Below are 12,181 nucleotides of genomic sequence, written 5' to 3'. Positions count from 1 at the left end.
GTGTCTTGGCCACTCCAAAATGTCCCATTAAACCTCCCTTTGTGGGCTTCATGAATCAATAAGTCTCTCATGGAACACTTTGATATGCATAACCTGTTCATACGAAAAAGAAAGCCATCTACAAGATAAAATTTTTCAAAAGTAGTATGTCCACAATTCTTATAGATATGGCGAAATCAAGATCAGCATCATATAATTCTTTAATGTGTTCAAACCCTAAGACTTTAGCATTCAATGTAGTCATTAAAGCATATCGTCGAGACAAAGCATCAGAATTACATTATCTTTACTGTTTTATATTGTATCACATAAGGAAATGTTTCAATGAATTCTACCCATCGGGCATGTCTTTTACTCAACTTACCTTGTCCCTTTAACCATTTAAGAGACTCATGATCGTATGTATGACAAACTCATTAGGCAACAAATAATGTTGCCATACTTGAAGTGCACGAACTAATGCCAATAGTTCTTTGTCATAAGTCGAGTAATTTAACTGCACCGTTCAATTTCTCACTAAAATAAGCAATAGGTTGCTTATCTTGCATTAAAACGGTGCCGATTCCAATTCTCAAGCATCACACTCAAGTTCAAAAGTTTTAGCAAAATCGTAATTTAAGCAAAGGAGCGAACATAACTTAGCTTTTAGAGTTTGAAAGGCCTTTTCTTGGGTTTCACCCCATTTGAAACCCACTAATTTCTTTATAACCTCTGTCAATGGGGCAGCAATAGTAGAGAAATCTTTCACAAATCGTCTATAAAACTAGCTAAACCATGGAAAGATCTCACCTCGATTCTCGATTTAGAGTCGGCCACTCCTTAATTGCCTTGACTTTGTCCTCGTCGACATGAATACCTTGAGCACTAACTATGAAACCTAAGAATATTAGTTTATCACAACAGAATGTGCATTTATCAAGGTTGGCAAATAATCTTTCATCAGTAGAATATCCAAAAGCAGTTCGAACATGGAAAACATGATCATCTAAAGTCTTTGAGTAAATTAAAATATCATCAAAATAAACCACTACAAATTTACCCAAGTGAAGCCTTAAAACATGATTCATTAATCTCATAAATGTGCTAGGTGCATTAGTAAGGCGAAAGGCATAACTAACCATTCATACAATCCAAATTTTATTTTAAAGGTCGTTTTCCATTCATCCCTTCCTCATTCAATTTGATGATAACCGCTTTTAAATCAATTTTAGTAAATATAACGAACCATGTAATTCATCAAGCATATCATCAAGTCTAGGAATTGGGTGTCGATACTTTATCGTTATTTTGTTGATTGGCGGCAATCAACACACATTCGACACGTACCATCTTTCTTTGGTACCAATAGGACAGAACAAAGACAAGGGCTTAGGCTTTCACGAATGTACCCTTTGTCTAGTAACTCTTCAACTTGCCTTTGCAATTCCTTTGTCTCCTCGGGATTGCATCTATAGGCTGGTCGATTAGGAATCAAGCTCCGTGTACTAAGTCAATTTGATGTTCTATCCTCGTAAAGGTGGTAAACCTTTAGGGCCTCACTAAAACATCCTCATAATCCTGCAAAGAGATTGAAACATACTAGGTAGATTTTCGTTAATGTTAGATAAAGATAAATAATTTTGCCTAAACCTCACAAGAATACAAGGTCATTTTATTAAGTTGGGCTCTCTTCACATCTTTTTGTTGCCAAAAGATTTTTTCCGCTCATTTTACCACTAGAGGTTCACTCACCTTTGGGCTTTTTAAATTTTGACTTTTCCACTACTATTAGCCTCTTTTCTCTCTGTCTTTTGAACTTGCTCTTTCTCCCTTACCCCTCACAAAATTTTATCATCCTCAATTGATCTTTATATACATCAAGAGGATTTAAAGGAGCAAAAGTGAATTTCTTACCTTTAAATACAAGGGAGTATCGATTAAGTTTACCTTGGTGTGTAACATCACGATCAAATTGCCAAGGTCGTCCAAGGAGCAAGTGTGCCGCATGCATTGGGACTACATCACACCATACTTCATCCTCATAATTGCCGAGTTTAAAAGTGACCAAGGACTGTTTCGTAACTTTAACTTCGAACATTCATTAAGCCTTGAAGGTGATATGGCTTAGGGTGTTTGGTGCAAGGTAACTTTAAAGAATCAACCAAATAGCTACTCATCACATTTGAGCAACTACCACTATCAATAATGAGTGAACATAAGTTACCTTTAATAAAACACCGAGAATGGAAAATATTGGCCCTTTGGCTATCATCATCTTTCATCCGAATGTTAAGGGTTCGACGAACTACAAGGCATTGAAAGTTAGCAAAGTCCCTTCCTTTGGTGGTTCGACCAACTCGCCGCCATTATCACTTTATCATCCACAAGTTACGCATATCCGGATCGTATTATCAAAGTCGGACGTGTACTCACCGTTATCTTTTAGAAGAAGTAATCTCGTGTTAGGGCATTCTCTACTATAATGACCACGCCTTTGCACTTAAAGCATTCAATCTCACGAGTCCTCTTCGCACTCGAATCACCTAAATTGGGCTACTTAGAAGGTGTTTGCGTTTTAGCAGAGCCCTTTCTTCCAATCGATTGTTTACTTCCATTACTCAAAGAAGACTTGTTAGTAACAAAAGGTGGTTTTGAACTCTTAAAATCGAATTGGAATTGTTACCTCGATAATATTGTGAAGTAGAGAAGGACCCAAACCTTTGTTCCTTTAATTGTTGCTCGATCTCAATGGCTTTGTGAACTGCTTCTTCCAAATCAATGTAAGTTTGTAGCCTTAATGTATTAGCTATCGGCTGTTCAAACCATCAATGAATCGAACCATAGTTGTTTCTTCATCTTCCTCCACATTAGCTCTCCGAATGAGCATCTCCATCTCTTTAAAATATTCATCCACCGTCCTACTACCTTGGATAAGTCTTCTCAACTTTGTTTTAATTTCTCTATAGTAGTGAGGTGGAATAAACCTTTACGCATAATCTGTTTCAACTCATCCCATGTCGAAATCTCACCTTCATAATTCGATGGCGGTTTACCCCAAGTTGAGTCCACCAACTTAATGCATAATCGAAAATTCCGGTGTTGCTAACGCTACCTTTTCATCATCCGGACATTTATAATACCGAAACATGAGTTCAATCTTAGATTCCCATTCACAATAAGCGTCGGGATCATTCTTACCACGAAATTAGGGAATTGTGAATTTCGGTTTTGCCAAAGAAGGTTGTCCAGATCATGAAAATCATCATCCAATCTAGGGACACGTCGAGGGCGCGCCTATGGGGCTGATTATTCCTATCTTCCCGATTGGATCTCGATATTGAAGTTCTTGATTCATTCGTACCTCATTCAAAGTAGTATTCAATGCTTGAAGGGTAGCATTTATTTGTGTGATTGCAGCAGCGTGTCCTTCTAACTATTGTTGGACTTCCATAAGTGTATCATTATGGTCATCTTTAGACATCTTCCCAAAAAAGCTGCAAAATAAACACTCAACACTCAAAAATAAAAGTTAGCAAACCTCACCGTTAGTCACTCAAAAGAAAATTCAAATTCTCAATGAGGTAGAATTCAATCTTGTGAGTTCTTTATCGAGTTTATATCAACCAATTAGAGAGTATGAACCAAACTACCAAAGAATCCTAATTTGCACTAGGATGCCAAAAACCGACGAGACACCAATTGATTCGTGTTGCACCGAGGAAGAAGTTGTGCACGTGTAAATCCTACTAACACAAGAAACAAGAAGGTGTTAGATAACGTAATGAAGAATAAAAAGCAAACAAATGAAAACCTACATCTAAGAATCAATAAAATTGCTAAAACCGAAAACTTAAAAATCTGGAGTAACTTGACAACTTCGTTCGAGGTGTTCCCGATCTCTAAAAATCACGAAATTAAATCTGGAATGTCCTTAAATATTTAATTTTGATCTGGAAATTTTGGGCACCAAATTCAACCCGCTGAATCTTTTTTAATTTTTATTGAATTTCGTCTTTTTGATTTTTGACTTTTTGACTGATTTTTTATGGAATAATTTTTATATTCAATCACAGTGCCACAAATATGTATGTAAAATTTCAGATCAATCGGACAACGTTTACCCACCCAAATGAATTTTTTGAACAATTTTTCGGGTAAAACTGCTGTTTGTGCTTTAAAAAATAGAGATCAGTTTAGAAATCAACCAAGAACACCCAAAACGCCCAAAATATGATACCAAATGATACGGGTATGTAGCGGACCAAGATCGAGTTGCCAAGTCACGAGAAACTCCTACGAAAGCTCTAAACGAACAGATCTGAAATTAAAACAAAGAACAAGATTAAACTAATCAGATCCGAATTAAATCCCCAAATTCAATTAAATGAACAGCAAGACACAAAGAACGAATGAATAGATGTTTTCGTAGTTCAAGAAGACAAAATCGAACTCCAAGATCAATTCTCCACAAGCGAATCTGTTCAAGAACACTAAACAAAGAACGAATTAAATCAATCGATCTTTAATAGAAAATTAGGGATTTGGGCGACAAAAGAAAAGAAAGAAATTAATGAAATTGAACGAATTTGGAAATAAAGAAAGAGTGCTAATCATCAATAACTTGAATCGCCAAGAATGCCCAAATTCCAGCAAACCTAATTTCACCCAACAAGAAGAAATAAAAAATGGCAAGAACCCTAAATTTTGGGGATTTTGGATCAAATAGTTGCTGCCAATAAAAGGGATCGATTAAACGAAGAGTTCTTGGAGTTTAATCAAGGCTGAAACACAAACAAAAACAGCAAAGAAAATTAGAAGAAGAATCGGCACAAGCAATAATAAAGAAAATAAATTGAACAGCAAGGAATTAAAGAAAAGTCCTAAGAACCCTTGAATTCCGAAAGAATTCAAAAATTCCTTCAAACGGCTCTAATCTCCCCTCCAAAGAATATCGATGGCAAGAAGAAGGTTGAAGATGGCTCCCACAATCAAAAGATTGTTAAAACAACTTCTAAAGAAAACTCAAGAGAGAATTCTTGGAGAAAACCCCAAAGAAAATTCGCACTCAACAAATCGAAATTTGATAGAAAAATAATAATAAGATGATTTTTACAAAGGGTGGTGGCCAATGCTTATATAGGCCTCCAACAAATCCTAATCTCACAAGTAACTAATAAAAATTAAACCTAATTAATAAAATAACAAGGTAAATTCGGCCATGCACTTATATGGGTTGTTTTGGACCGAATTTTACATGTAATGCTCCTAAAGATTAAAAAAATTAAATTAAACAAGTAAGATGTTTACAAATTGGGCCCTTTAACATTTTGGCCTGATTTTTCAACTAAGTATGAAGAAATTTCTTGATTGGGCTAAATTTTGGTTATTGGGCCTCGCCTTCAAGAATTTGGGCTCGTGATCCATCTCCTACCAAAATTGGGTCGTTGACGCTCGTAATGGAGATCCAATGCGTTTTGGTGCAAGATTTGGTTTCTTGGACCAAGATTTCCAAGATTTGAAATCTTGATTTTCTTGATTCTTGAAATCTCTTCGAACAGCAAAATTGGGCCAAGATTCGGTTTCTTGATTTTCTTGAAAACAAGAAAGTGAATCTTGATTTTCTTGTTCTCTCGTGTATGCATCTAAGGCCTTGCTAACAAGCTCTTGAATGGTCCCATTTAGTTTGGACCGCATTTGTCAGGCCTTTGATCTTGTTATTGGGCCTTGTGGCAATTTGAGCCCATCACGTTCTTGAACTTGGATTGGGCCTTTATGACTCGTATCACCTGATGGGCCTGTTAGAGTGGGGTTTCCAGTTGTTTCTATTGGGGTTCAGCCATGCAGTGGCTGTGGTAGGTGTCATCCGGGAGAGTGTCGGAGGAGATTAGGGGCATGTTTGTATTGTGGGTCAATGGATCATCGGATTAGAGAGTGTCCACAGTGTTCTGATCAGATACAAGCTTCAGGTTCGGGTTTTATTCAACCTCAGAGGGCAGTACAGCTGCCACCTAGGGGTCGTGGTCTGGCTGGGGTGGTAATGGTTTAGGGAAAGGTTAGATAGCACCTGGCAGAGCTGCTAATCAGACTGAGGCGAGGTAGCCTACACTAGTTGATGCGATCCTGGGCAAGGACTAAACCAAGGCTGCTGATCAATCGTGGACATGCTATTTTCTGTTGCAGCTTGCTTCAAGCCAATCTTTAATTTTTAGCTTGCTATTTTCTGTTGTTGGAATAAGGACATTAAGTCATTTTAGTTATTAAAGTTTGAGTCTTTAATTATGCCATAATTTCAACATCATTAATTTAAGTTTTAACTATGTCATAATCTGAACATCTTTAATATGTGATAAGTCTATTAATTATGTCCTATATTGTATAGCATTAATATATGTTTTAATTTGGTCTTAGTTCATATATCTTAATTGTGTCTAAAGTTGATACAAATTCAATTGTGTCTTATTAGTGAATTTAAGTCGAGTTTAAATGTGTCTTGTAGGTTGTTCACATTGGCTGCCCAACAAGTATATTCAATGGACGACATTTAATGGAGAGACGTGCATTTGGATGTTCATGCATGGGGGAGCTACTGATTGCTCTTTCCAAAGTAATTTTTTTGTGGAAGGCAATGGCCACAAGTGTTTTCACACTTGACTAATCAGTTGGTTGCTAAGTTCACACCAAAGTGACCGTCCAAATCTGGTTGTTCACACTTTAAGGCTGTTCATGTGCCACAAGCAGCATTAAAATTATAGATGCACATTAGGCTTCCCAAGAAGGCATCAATCCATGTTCACACCTCATTAACTGATCAGCTACTTGCACATTTAGCTCAACTTCAAAGTCTACATGGTTTGAATGTTTGGGAATTGCAAATGGCAAGGTTGTTGGCGTACTCCACACCTAGGAATCTTCAAGGGAATTATTGTTCAATTCATTAGACATTCAACTCAATTAAGCTGATTAAAACATGTCCATTCGACTAGACCTTGTACAACCTATAAATACTAGGCTTAAATCATGTAGAAAGAACTTTTGAACCTTTGATGAATTTTATAACTATTGTGAGTGTTCAACTCTCTTTGTTCTCTCTTGACTCAGATTGACTTATCAAGGTTATCTTGTGTCATCAATTTGTTCTTCTTAAACTTATCACTTCTTTGAAGTGTGGCATTCAACCTATATCGATTTGTTCCTATCTCTCATAGATAGTGGGTTACAGTTCAGCTAGCAACTCTATTTTTCAACTTAAAGAGCTACTATAAGAATTGGGTCAATATTACCATATAACATTGGTTCTTTCTTTAGCCTTAAGCTGGACCTATCTTTTCCATTTGTATCCACTAAAAATCCCTTTATTTTAAGCTAACTTTGTCCGTTTACAACTCTTCCAAGAACTAAGCCTATACTTCTTAATTTTACGATCGGGAACACAAGCGGATCGATTCACCCAACGAGTATGAGATCGTATCATTTGGCATTAGAGCTAGTTAAAATTAAGTAAGTATTAACATCTATCACTCTGAGGGTCAGAATTAAAAAAATTGAAAAAAATATATATTCAGTATCTTTGCAAAATTCAAGTTTGAAAGTACTAGAGGGAGTTTCGAAGTTTGATTAAAAAAAGAGTAAGCTAGCATTAAAGTTCTCTGTTGCTAATTCAATTTTATTTCCTTCACCATGTCGAACTCAGCCACAGTTTAATTAACTTTGTTTTCTTTCAAGCCTACCCTATTACCCAACATTAACTCCCACCTCTACATCAGTTTTGAAGCCGGCTCCACAAAGGTTTGTTGCTAAGTCTAAGGTAGTCACCAAAGAACTTAGAGAAATGAGCAAGAGTGGTAAAAGACGAGACTGTGTGAGAGCATTAGAGAGGATAAAAGCCAGCACGAGTGTAAACACGAGTGGAGTGAACATCTTTTCCTTTTTGAGTGTGTTAGGGAGGTTTGCGGTGAGGAAACATCATGTCATGAAGTCCCGAAAGGAATGTTGCCGGTGGTGGTGGTGGTGGTGGTGTGCCTGACTTAGTATACTAAGCCCTCATTCAAGAGATGGACCGCATGTTACAATGTCGATTGGAGCCAATGCAAGAAAAATTGAACCAATTGGAGGAAAGAGCCCAACGAGAAAGAACTCTTCAAAATCAAAGGATGGAAGCAAGATCGTCAAGGAGTCAAATGTCCAATGATTTCTTGAGAAGAGATCTATGTCGTGATTCATATTTGATGAGGAATTCGAGTCAGAGTAAAGCAAACCACGAGTTTGAAGCCTTTCAAGGTAACAAATGAGAAGGCACAAGCACCAAAGTACTCATCCACAGAGGTTCAATCACGGAGAGTTGATCATGTTTCATATATAAATCCTTCCAGTCTTACCCAATGAAAATCTTCTCATTCTGATTCTTTTATATTACCCTATCTTGTAATGAAAGAATGATAAAAAAAGTAAATTGAAAGAAAACAAAGGCAAGATTTGTTAATGAGATAAAATGAGCGAAAATAAAAAAAAATGAAAGAAAAAGAGAGCTTGAAAGAAAAGAGAAAGAAAAAGAAAACAGGATTGAAAAATGGAAAAAGGAGAGTGAAAGAAAAGAAAATGTGAAAGATGAATGTTTCATTGAGATTGAAGAAATAAAAGAAAGTGTGAATGAAACGAGTGTCGTTGTTGAAAAAGAAAGTGAAATGAAGAGTGAGAGTGAGTTTTCAAAAATAAAAGAGACTGTGGTAAAAGAAAGAGAGTTTGAAAATGAGATTGAAAAAGGAAAGTAAAAAAGAAGAAAGTGATCAAGCAAAAGTGAGGAAAGTCCTAACTAACCCACATGCGAGTTTGCCTTGTGAATTTTCTTCTTTTCAAGTCTCTAAAGATTCATTTGACATGTTCCAACTTCAATACCTTCCCGATGAGAGACGATTTCAATTGATCGAGAAAGGTAAGATTGAAAATGAGATTAATCCACAAGTGCTTAAAGGTAAGCAAGGTAAGGAAACTTTAGCAATTGAATCACGACAATCTAATTTGAATGTTGTTGAAAAAATTACCGATGACTTAGTTTTTGAAAGATCTCCGTACATTATTTTGATTAATTGTCATTCTTTGATTGTTGTTGATGAATTTGTCTCAAGTAGTGTCATGAAGAGTTTTTTCTCATGATGCGTATTGTGTTGGTAAGTCTGTTGATGTTGTTATAATAAATCGACGTATACAAAATTTGATCGTGTGTGATAAATAATTTTCACGTAAAAAGCTTAATTTGTTTGATTTTGAAGGTTACCTATTTCGAGAATGTAAGCTATGCATACCTCAAGGGTTTGTTTGAGAGGTGTTTGTGAACGAGGCACATAGTGGAGGCCTCATGGGACACTTTGGAGCAACTAAGACCTTGGCTATGCTCCATGAACATTTTTTTTGGACAAAGATGAAACGCAATGTGGAGAGAGTTTGTGATCGTTGTGTTGCCTGCAAGAAGGCCAAGTCACGCATAAAGCCTCATGCATTGTACACACCTTTTCCCATTCTCGAAGAGCCTTGGGTTGATATTTCTATGGATTTTGTCTTAGATCTTCCTAGAACTAAGAGTGGAAAGGACTCGATCTTTGTAGTGGTTGATCGATTTTCTAAAATGGCTCATTTTATTACTTGTCATAAAACTGATGATGCCTTGAATATAGCAAATTTGTTTTTCAGGGAAGTAGAGCGGTTACATGGAGTCCCAAGGACTATTGTGTCGGATAGGGATGCTAAGTTCCTCAGCCATTTTTGGCAAACTTTGTGGGGCAAGCTTGGCACAAAACTATTATTTTCTACAACATGCCACCCACAAATGGATGGTCAAACAGAAGTGGTGAATCGAGTCTTGTCAACCCTGTTAAGGGCGATTATTAGGAAGAACCAAAAGTCAAAGGAAGAATGCTTGCCATAGAATGAATTTACCTACAACCGATCTGTTCATTCGGCCACTAAGCATTCCCCATTTGAAGTTGTTTATGGGTTCAATCCTCTAATTTCTCTAGATTTAATTCCCTTACCTGCTAATCAACTTATGCATGTAAATGGCAATCGGAAGGCTGATTACGTGAAGCAGCTACATCAAAAAGTAATGGAAAATATAGAGAAGAGGTCTGAGCAGTATGCGCACAAAGCAAACAAGGGATGCAAACGAGTAATCTACGAAGCAAGAGATTAGGTCTGGATACATATACGAAAGGAGAGGTTCCCCGCACAAAGGAGGTCCAAGTTGCTGCCACGGTGCGGTGGTCCTTTTCAAGTGTTGGAAAAGATCAATGACAACTCATACAAGCTAGACCTTCCAGGTGAGTATAGCGTTAGTGTTAGCTTTAACGTGCCTGATCTTTCTCCTTACAATGTAGGTGAAAATTTGGGGACAAATCGCTTCGAAGAGGGAGGGGATAATACGATCGTGGCCAAGGACTCAACCAAGGCTGCTGATGAACTAATGGAACTACCAATGGGGCTGACCACTCGTGCTCGAGCTAAGAGGTTCAAGAAAGCTATTTCAGGCCTCATTGATCAAATTTCGAGAGAAGCTGTTTCGAGGCTCATTGATCAATCGTGGACATGTACCTCATGCATTCCATGTAGCTTGCTTCAAGCCAATCTTTAATTTTTAGCTTGCTATTTTCGGTTGCTGGAATAAGGACATTAAGTCATTTTAGTTATTTTAGTTATTCAAGTTTGTGTCTTTAATTATGCCATAATTTGAACATCATTAATTTGAGTTTTAACTATGTCATAATCTAAACATCTTTAATATGTGATAAGTCTATTAATTATGTCCTATTTTGTACAACATTAATATATGTTTTAATTTGGTCTTAGTTCAGACATCTTAATTGTGTCTAAAGTCCATACAAATTAAATTGTGTCTTATTAGTGAATTTATGCCGAGTTTAAATGTGTCTTGTAGGTTGTTCACATTGACTGCCCAACAAGTATATTTAATGGATGACATTTAATGGAGAGACACACATTTGGACATGCAGGCATGGGGGAGCTGCTGATTACTCTTGGCCAAGCAATTTTTCATGGAAGGCAATGGACACAAGTGTTTCCACACTTGACTAATCAGCTGGTTGCTAAGTTCACACCAAAGTGACCGTCCAAATCTGGTTGTTCACACTTGAAGGTTGTTCATGTAGCACAAGCAGTATTAAAATTATAGATGCACATTTAGTTTCCCAAGAAGGCATCAATCTATGTTCACACCTCCTTAACCGATCAGCTACTTGCACATTTAGCTCAACTTCAAAGTCCACATGGTTTGACTGTTTGGGAATTGCAAATGGTAAGGCTGTTGGCGTCCTCCATACCTAGGAATCTTCAAGGGAATTATTTTTCAATTCAATAGACATTCAGCTCAATTAAGTTGATTAAAACATGTCCATTCGACTAGACCTTGTACAACCTATAAATACTAGGCTTAAATCATGTAGAAAGAACTTTTGAACCTTTGATGAATTTTATAACTATTGTGAGTGTTCAACTCTCTTTGTTCTCTCTTGACTCAGATTGACTTATCAAGTTTATCTTGTGTCATCAATTTGTTCTTCTTAAACTTATCACTTCTTTGAAGTGTGGCATTCAACCTATACCGATTTGTTCCTATCTCTCATAGATAGTGGGTTACAGTTCAGCTAGCAACTCTATTTTTCAACTTAAAGAGCTACTATAAGAATTGGGTCAATATTACCATATAATATTCGTTATTTCTTTAGCCTTAAGCCGGACCTAGCTTTTCCATCTCTATCCACTAAAAATCCCTTTGTTTGAAGCCAACTCTTTTCGTTTACAACTCTTCCAAGAACTAAGCCCATACTTCTTAATTTTATGATCGGGAACACATGTGGCTCGATTTGCCCAACTAGTACGAGATCGCATCACTAGTTTTTGCTGCTCGACGCTGAGAGGACAGAAACGCCTCTAATGTGATTATGAATACTTTCTTAATTTTTTTATGCCCCTTATACTGCTTTCATAGACATAGGGTCAACATACTCGTATATAGCTAGCACTATCTCTAGAAACTTGGGGATTACTGTTGAGAGTACTTCTAGTGAGATTTTCTTGCTGAGTCTGTTGGGTCAATTTGTTCGGGTTAATAGATTGTATATGTAACGACCTGATAGTTAAGAGTGTTAGAAAGTGCATTATCGGGATTTCGTTCCCGTAAATTAGACTTATAAAT

General features: G+C 36.8%; 1 pseudogene; it reads left to right on the top strand.

The window, feature by feature from the left end:
• Positions 1-10,600, top strand: part of LOC105767023 (uncharacterized) — a 39,420-nt pseudogene extending 28,820 nt beyond the window's left edge.
• Positions 10,601-12,181: the final 1,581 nt, after the last annotated feature.

Source organism: Gossypium raimondii, chromosome 5 (genome assembly GCF_025698545.1).
Source record: "Gossypium raimondii isolate GPD5lz chromosome 5, ASM2569854v1, whole genome shotgun sequence".
Classification (NCBI taxonomy): Eukaryota; Viridiplantae; Streptophyta; class Magnoliopsida; order Malvales; family Malvaceae; genus Gossypium; species Gossypium raimondii.
Note: the sequence above shows the minus strand (reverse complement) of the source record. Positions and strands in the feature narration are given on the sequence as shown.